Source organism: Dipodomys ordii, unplaced genomic scaffold, assembly GCF_000151885.1.
Source record: "Dipodomys ordii isolate 6190 unplaced genomic scaffold, Dord_2.0 Scaffold14, whole genome shotgun sequence".
In the NCBI taxonomy this organism is placed as follows: Eukaryota; Metazoa; Chordata; class Mammalia; order Rodentia; family Heteromyidae; genus Dipodomys; species Dipodomys ordii.
Window position 1 is genome coordinate 7,398,953 of NW_012267230.1, and position 7,308 is coordinate 7,406,260.

The 7,308-nt window shown below is 49.2% G+C and overlaps 1 long non-coding RNA gene across 1 annotated transcript; it reads left to right on the forward strand.

The window, feature by feature from the left end:
* Nucleotides 1-2,794: 2,794 nt before the first annotated feature.
* On the forward strand, nucleotides 2,795-7,018 carry LOC105982080. Its single transcript, XR_001174861.1, has 3 exons — nucleotides 2,795-2,894; nucleotides 2,974-3,049; nucleotides 6,818-7,018. It is a non-coding gene; the product is annotated as an uncharacterized LOC105982080 (long non-coding RNA).
* The last annotated feature ends 290 nt before the right edge of the window (nucleotides 7,019-7,308 follow it).

Sequence of the window (7,308 nt, forward strand, 5' to 3'; positions counted from 1 at the left end):
AGCACGCTTACAACATTGCAGATTTCTGTTTGCTTACATCTGAGAAATCAAAAGGAAGAATGAAATTCTAGCACAAGGCTTGGCTAGGCTGAATGAAGCTGGTGATTAGTTAAATGACTCAGACATCCCTCGTGGAAAAACAAACAAACAAAACCAACCTCCATTCCATGTGGTCTTGGGGTTTGTTTAGTGCCCTTCGACAAGCACTTTCTGCTTGCCTGGTGGTCACTGATTTTAACTGACAGCACGTGAGTGTCAATCACAACTAGAAACAGACTCACAGACTCCGGGGGAGCTCACAAAGCTGGTGGCCTTGATCCCATTTTTGAATGTGCATTGACTCACTATATAGGCTAAGAAAGATGTACTATAGATGCATCAATGAGACCCAGAGACCCTAGGGGATCATGGGAGAATCCTGATCTCCAGACAGAGGCAAAGCACAGCTCTATCATGTGGTTGGAGAAAGCCTTGTCCTTAAGAAGAAGATGAGGTGGGTAGGTGGGAATTAAAACTGTTAGGCTCCTCAAGAAAATCGGCTGAGAGCGCGATTGTATTTTGTCTCAAATCAAGAGCTAGCTGGCTGTCTCTGAGCATGAAGAGGGAGTTCATCAGACTTCCTTTTCTTCCTCTTCTTCCAGCCCATTGGCACCGATTGGGTCTTGAAGTCTGGGAGGAGGCCCCAGCAGAGCTGAGCTACGTTGTCACGCCGGGAAAATGAGCTCTTAAAATGCAAACACTTCCTCCTGACTGCGTGCGCTCGTGGCAAATGGATTCGGGAGCCTTTCACCCAATGTTCTCACAGAATGGCAGCCCTTTGGGGGCTATTTCTGAGACCAATGAGCCGAACCCGGAGTTCTCCTTCAGATGGCTTTGTTGTTATTTATTTTTCAGACAAGCGTACTGAGGTTCTGAGTGGATAAAGAATTTGGGGGTGGGAGTGTGTGTGTGTGGAAGGCGGTGGTGAGGATCCAGTACTTCCTGCTTAAGAAAAATAGATTCCAAGGTCTGCACCTGCCACTTGGCTGAATCAACGGGACTCGGACAAGTCTCCGTTTCTCTCGACCTCTCTTTTACTGCTCATGCAAAGCGGGGTGAAGATCTTAGAACTGGGGGGGGTGGAGAAGGGTGGGCACAGAGTCATTGTGGAGAGACTGAAAGCATCAGGCACTGTGCTTATTGAATGCAGACGTGTGGAGCACTTCCTGCACCTCGGGTAATGCTCTAAGGTCATCTCTTGCCTTTGGTGAGAGTGTCAGCCACCACTGACCCCTGCTGTCCTTTATTGAGCATCTACTATGACCGTCTGCTATGTGCCCAGTCACCTTTGCACATCTCCCACGGATTGGGCCTTGAGCCTGAGACACAGGTGCGTTTTCATCTTCTCCATGGAGATGGGAAAGTGGAGGCGTAAAGAGCAAGTGAGACATCTTTAGAGATGTAAACAGTGGAACTTTCTGCCACGGAAGTTTTGGAATGCATCTGAAAGGGAGGGGGCTGACAGGGGGGTTCCACATGGCCTGCCTAGCTCTCCACCTTCTACCCAGCAAGGACGCTTTCCTGCAGCAGAACTCCAGCACCCTAACCCTCCATCTGCTCACCCTCTAGTGTGCACCTCAGAGAAAAGTCTCGAAAAATTCCACGCGTGCCCACGATCAAACAATTACCAGCAATTCTCTTTCTTAGCCAGTGCCCAATTTCCCCAGACTTATTTTTTTTCTGCAATCAATTTCCATAAGTCTAGATCAAATGTGATTCCCCGCATTGCATTTAGTCAGTAAAGCTCTTAAACCTTCGTTTAAAATCACAGGTTTGTCAAAGTATAATTAGCACATGCTAAACTGTGTGCGTGGAAACCGCGCAATTTTACAAGCTCTGATGTAAGCATACAACCTTGGAAACATCACCACAATCAACATGAACGTGTTCATTACCCTGAGAGTCCCTCCGTAGCCCTTTGTCCCTCCCACTCACCCCGCACCACCCCTGCCTCGCCCACCTCCTCGACCTCCTGTGCAATCACTAATTGCTTTCTGACAGCCCAGATCACTTTGTCTTTGCTTGAGTTTGACATAAATGTGAGCATACAGCTGTACTGATTGTTGGTCTGGATTCCCTTCATCTTCATAATTAGGCTAAGATTAATCCATGTTGTTGGATATATAAATAGCTTATTCTTCTCACAGGCGAGCAGCACTTGATTAGAAAGGTGTACCACAGCGTGTCTAGCCACTTATTGGTGAACATTTGGACTCATCCCAATTTGGGGCTATTATAAGGAGATCTGTTAAAACCATAAAAGGATAAGCTCTAAGCTTAGGAGAAAATATTTGTGAAGCATAGATCCAACAAGAGATAAATCTAGAGGATATATATATATGCATATATATACACACATACACATATATACACACACATTTATATCCTTCAAAATCCAATGATAAGGAAACAAACAACCCGATTAAAAATGGGCCAAAGCTCTAAATTCCTACTTCGCCAAAGGAGATAGGCAGCTGGGAAATAAGCACATGAAAAGACAGTGGACATCTCTATTTAGAAAGAAGAGAACCTGCAAGGGTCCTCACTGGACACCATGGGGGAAAAACTCCACAACTTGTGGGTGGGGGATGGGAGGGGAAAACTGGGAGAGGGAGAGAGGGAAGGGGATGACATTGTCCAAAAGGAAATGTGGTCTTTACCTGGCTTACGTACCTGTAACACTTCTCCTCCGAGAAGAGGCACCCAACACACACCACCTGGAGCATGCTTCAAGTGTGGGCAAGAGGGCCACGGGGCAAAATTCTGTCCTTCACCACGACCTCCACCTGGACCGTGCCCAATGTGTGGGCAGCATGGACCCTGGGGAGTTGAATGCCCCTCCTCACCTCTACAAGGTAGGCCAGCCCTTCCCCCACCCCACCCATCCCAGGCAGGTGGAGACAGATACGTCGGAGATTTTCTGCTTGGTTACAGAAATGAGGGTGCCCAGGGCCGCTGGCTTCCAACAACCAGCTCATGGCGGAGCTCAAGGTGTGTTTCTATGTAGCCGGTAAGTTAATATCTTTTCTCTTGGATACAGGAGTGACTTATTTGGTGCTATCTCAATATACAGGCAAGACTTTCCCTCCCAGATCTCGGTGGTGGGTGTGGATGGCCTACCTACCTGTCCCCCAGCTACGGGACCAGTATCATGTAAAATAGAAGACTTACCATTTTCACACTCCTTCCTAATCCTACCTCACTGTCCTACCCCACTCCTAGGGAGAGACTTGCTCTCTAAATTTCAAGTCTCCCTCTCATTCCATATCCCCAAACAGCCTACACCTGTTCTACTTTTATCCTTAGATGAACCTCCACCTGTAATCTCCCAACTAGATCCTTTCCCTGTCTCTCCAGATCTTGTCAACCCTCTTATCTGGGATACTTCCACTCCTACTATGGCTAGACACCATACTCCTGTCCTCATTAAACTTAAAGACCCTACCCATTTCCCTAGTACTTTCCAATACCCCATTTCCCTTAGGCACAGGCAAGGTTTAAAACCCATCATCCTTCGCCTTCTTAAACAAGGACTTCTCAGACCTACTAACTCCCCCTTTAACACCCCTATCTTGCCAGTAGTTAAACCTGTTGGGACCTATCGCCTAGTCCAGGACCTGCACATTATTAATGCTGCAGTCCTTCCCATTCATCCTGTTGTGCCTAACCCATATACCCTCCTTTCACAGATACCTCCTGGTCCCACCCACTTCTCAGTGCTGGACCTCAAGGATGCAGTCTTCACAATCCTCCTGCATCCTGACTGCCAAGACTTCTTGGGTGGACCCAGACACTTCAAGGGCACAACAGCTGACCGGGACAGTGCTCCCTCAAGGGTTCCTGGACAGGCTTCAGCCAAGGATCGCCTCTCTCTTCAGGTGTCTCCTAGCATCGTTCTCCAGTATGTGGATGAGCTTTTGCTTTGCAGCCCTTCCTTTGAGTTGGCTCCCCAACATACAGCTGACCTCCTCAACTTCCTGTTGACAAAAGGATATAGAGTCTCCCCTTCCCCAGATAACAAAGCCAGAGGTAACATACTTGGGTTTGTCCATAACTCCTACAGAGAGAAGAATTAATCTTGATAGGAAAGCCTACATTGACTCTCTCTCTGTCCCACAGACCAAGGAGGACGTTCTGTCTTTCCTGGGACTTGCAGGCTTCCTTTGTATTTGGATCCCCGGTTTTGCTATCTTGGTCAAATCTCTTTATGAAGCAACCAAGGGTTCCCTATGAGAGCCGCCAGCCCTCACAAAGCCCATTGACACCCCATTTAAAGTTCTGAAGCAAGCACTTCTTCGGGCTCCAGCACTGGCTTTACCCAACCTTAAGGAACCCTTTATACTCTATGTCACTGAGAAGTGGAGAATTGGCCTTGGGGTTCTTGGACAAATGTCAGGCCCCTCCTTTAGACCTGTGGCCTCCCTCTCAAAGCAGCTAGACCCAACGGTAAAAGGCTGGCCAGCCTGGCTTCGAGCTTTGGCAGCAGCAGCCACGTTGGCACAGGAGAGCACAAAACTCACTTTGGGCCAACCCACTACCATTCGCTCTCCCCACAGACTAAAGGACCTTTTTTTCTATCTTCCCTTTCCCCTTCCCGCCTACAGCTGTTTCATGTTACTTTTATTCAAAACCCTGACTTCTCACTGGAAAGCTGCTCCCCGCTCAATCCAGCCACCTTGCTTCCATCCACTTCTAACCCTCTTTCCCATTCCTGTGCAGAGACCTTGGAGGAATTCACACCCCATTTTACAGGTATCTCGGAAACTCCTCTTCCTGACCCAGAAGACACCTGGTACATCCATAGCAGTTCCACATCTACCTCTTCAGGAAGCCGAGTTGCGGGCTATGCCATCGTTAGTAACTCTACCATTCTTGAAAGCAGCCTTCTGCCCCCTAGCCCTGCCTCACCAAAGGCAGAACTTATAGCTTTAACTAGGGCCTGAATTTCAGCCAAGGGTTGGAAGATTAATATTTATACAGATTCAAAATATGCCTATCACATTCTCCATTCGCATGCAGCAATCTGGAAGGAGCGTGGCTTCCTGACCACCAAAGGGACTTCATTACTAATGCCTCACTTATTCTTAAGCTTTTAGAAGCTGCTTCCCTTCCCCAACAGGTAGCCATCATTCACTGCTGGGGACACCAGATGGGACTGGATGCCATTACAGTTGGCAATTCAAAAGCAGGCCAGGACAAAGCTAGCAGCCCAGAGACAACTCCAGGGACAACTTCCAGCTCCCCTGCTTCTGGTATACAATCCTCTTATACCCCACAGGAGCTCGAGAAACTTACCCAGCAGGGAGCCTCCCAGGAAGCACAGGGATGGTGGTCCCTGGAAGGACGAGTTGTTCTTCCTGAGACACAAGCAGACAGCTTTCTTTCCCAGGTTCACCAGGCGCTGCATATTGGATACAAGCCTCTCTCCCACCTTCTGAAACCTGTAATCCATTGCCCTAGCCTAACTACCCGACCCAAGCCTGCCCCAATTGTTCCCTGACCTCCTCACAGGGTGGCCTCTGACCAGCTGCATTCCCCACGCACCAAGCACAGGGAAGACTGGCAGATAGACTTCACTCACATGCCCAGATGTAAGCGGCTGAAATACCTTCTAACCATGGTGGACACCGTTTCAGGCTGGATGGAAGCCTATCCCACAACGTCAGAGACGGCTGACGCTGTTGCCTCTGTCCTTATTAAAGAAATTATTCCTAGGTTTGGCTTACCCAGGTCACTTCAATCTGACAACGGACCTGCTTTCATCTCCAAAGTGACCCAACAGGTGGCATCCTCTCTAAACATCCAGTGGAATCTTCACCTTCTGGAAAGGTTGAAAGAGCTGATGCATTGATAAGCTGATGAGTTGATAAGTTGTGTTCAAAACACAGCTTACGAAACTTTCTCTAGAGCTCCAGCAATCCTGGCCAGAACTGTTACCCCTGGCGCTCACCCGCAGCCCTACTTTCCTCAGCTCCTTTGAGTTAATGTATGGAAGGCCTTTTCTCCTAGGTAATTTCCCTACTGACAATACCAAGACTCCACTAAGAGACTACCTTCCCGTCCTAACCTTTCTTAGGCACATGCTGCGCCAACATGCTGATCAGTATCTCCCTCAGCCTCATCAAGGCCCCTTTCCCACTCCCCCAATTTTGCCTGGAGATCAAGTGTTTCTCAAGACCCTTAATCTATCTGGTTTACACCCTATGTGGACAGGCCCTCGCCAGGTTCTGCTGACTACGCCCACCGTAGTCAAGCTCAAGGGACAGCCACAGTGGATTCACCTGTCAAGAATAAAAAGGGCAGCTGGGTGCTGGTGGCTCACGCCTGTAATCCTAGCTACTCAGGAGGCTGAGATCTGAGGATCTCGGTTCAAAGCCAGCCCGGGCGGGAGAGACCGTGAGACTCCTATCTCCAATAAACCACCAGAAAACCGGAAGTGGTGCTGTAGCTCAAGTGGTAGTGCGCTCGCCTTGAGCTGAAGAGCTGAGGGACAGCGCCCAGGCCCAGAGTTCAAGCCCCACGACCGACAAAAAAAAAAAAAATAAAAAGGGCTCCTGCTCTTGCTTCTATACCAACGCTGACTTCCAGGTACACCTGTTCCTCCCTTGGACTTACCAAGGTAAGGCTGTCTCACATCCCTGAAGATCGGGGTGAGTAACACTGAGCCAGCTTCTCTCCTCTCCACATACCTCACTACCTCATCCCTTAAGTCACCTCCAAGCCACAGACATCCAATCTTTTCTTTTCAGTAATATTTTTCCTTTTTGTCTTTGTCCAGCCCGCTGCCTGAGAAGACTTCCTCCAGGCTTCATCCAAGAGACTCGCTTCCTGCAGACATCATCTAAGGATTCACGCCTACCAAGGGACAACTGCTGCTCAATGCCTTCTCTGGAAGGAAACCACATTCTGCCCTTTTACCCCTAATGTCGACGGCCCCTTGGCCAGCAGGAAGTAGCCAGAGAGAATCTGCGCCCCATTTCATGATGGCGAGCAGACTCCACTCAGTACTTATGTTACCTAGGCAATGGGCACACCTGGAAGAGGTCACATCCGCATCCGCTGAGGTCACATCTGGATCTGATGTGGCCACACCTTTCTCCCACCTGGTCCCACCTCCTCTTACCTGGTCCCACCTCCCTTTCCTGGCCACACCTTTCCCTGCCCCTACCCTAGATAAGGCCTAGCCTAGGGCCAGATGCCCTCTTTGCCAGCTGCATGGAGTGCCAACCTGGCCTGGTCCCAGCAGGTCTACTGAATAAACCTACCCCT